Source organism: Manacus candei, unplaced genomic scaffold (assembly GCF_025592945.1).
Source record: "Manacus candei isolate 608988 ecotype Guabito, Panama unplaced genomic scaffold, ASM2559294v1 h1tg000050l, whole genome shotgun sequence".
Classification (NCBI taxonomy): Eukaryota; Metazoa; Chordata; class Aves; order Passeriformes; family Pipridae; genus Manacus; species Manacus candei.
In genome coordinates, this window is record NW_026138098.1 from 13588467 (window position 1) to 13589951 (window position 1485).

A 1485-nucleotide genomic window follows, 5' to 3' on the forward strand; every position below is an offset into this window, starting at 1 on the left:
TCCTATAGCCATAAAAGAGGAGTTTGATCATAACGAGGCACTGTTGCATTGCGACACCGCTGTAGAAGGGAGAGAAGGGTTATATGTGTATAATTGAAGCTCTTTACAGTTGGAATAATGCAGGATGAGCATGCCTAGGGCTTTTCTCACAGCTGAAGGAGAATTTAGCCCAGCGTTTCACCTTGAGCCAGCGAAAACGTGGTTCCTCCGTTCAATAAGTTCCATATGTGAGATTAGTCTTGATGTTGAACAATCCCTGTTGATTTTCCCTTGATGTTAAGGCAACTCTGCAGGAAAATGCAATTAAGTCCATGATTACTTTCTAGAATGAGATATCAGGTCCCAGGTTTCCTTTTTGAAATGTGCAAAATGTATTCTCCTACCCCGCCACCTCAGCAAGCCTCGCCTAGCCCTGCCAGGGACTGGGGGACTGCCCCACAGCAGGCTGGCTGCCCAGTGCCTGAGGTCCTCCCAGCCCCATCCTGGCTGTAGATTGCCCTCGTGGAGGCTGAGGATGCTGATGAACGGCAGATGAGAAGCACTCTTTAAAACGAGATTTCATTCTTCCCTGAACTGACTTTCCTATAAAAGGATGCAGTTGCTGAAATAGGAAAGAGAATGTGTTTTCTGCGTCCTCGCCCCCAGTTCAAATCTAGCCCCAGCTGACAGTGGGCAGGAACGATTAGCACGCCAAAGCAGCCATGTCCTGCATGAAGCAAGCTTGGTGACTCCTGGGCCAGTTTCTAATGCACAGATGGTAAAATAATCCCACTGCCCTGCTTGCCAGCTTTGTTTGCTGCCTGCCTGCGAAAGGGCAGAGAATGACTAGGGACTGCATTACCCCTTCCACCTCCTGGAGACGGACTGTCGGGCAGGATGGGGAAAGCTGCATGTACTAAAGCATGTGGCTTTACCACGCGTCAGCGAGTTGACTCATGGACCCAGGCAGACGGCTGACACCCCTGGAGCTCCCAGCTCTTTTTTCCTCCCTTCCCCTGGATGTCTCCACCTCACGGCACAAACATCTGCAGTGTACGTGAAGCAGCCCCTGGCCGCCTACGTGTTACAGCTTGGCAGATTAAAATCATCTGGGGCTCATTCCAGGTCCCCCCATACATCAGGATGTACAGTAGCGGTTCAGGGTTGATCCGCGTGTAGTTCAGCTGTCTGCTGTGGCTGGGGGCAGAGGGACAGCTGGGACAGCAACTGCTTTAGCAATCCAACTTTAATCTGCCTGCGTCCGTGAGTCAGCACCCTCCGTGTGCATCTGTCTCCAGCACAGAGGCAGGACATGCCTGCTGGAGTAGCACAGCCTTGCTTTAAAAACCAGACGACTGGGGAGGGGGCGGGGAAGAGCGGGCTCGAGTGAGCTGTTAAGCAATAGCTAATGACACAAAGTGACACAGCTCCGGCTTTGCATGGATTGAGTAAGGAGTCATAAGATGAGATGTTCGTTTAAACACAGCTTGCTCGGTGACTCCCCAG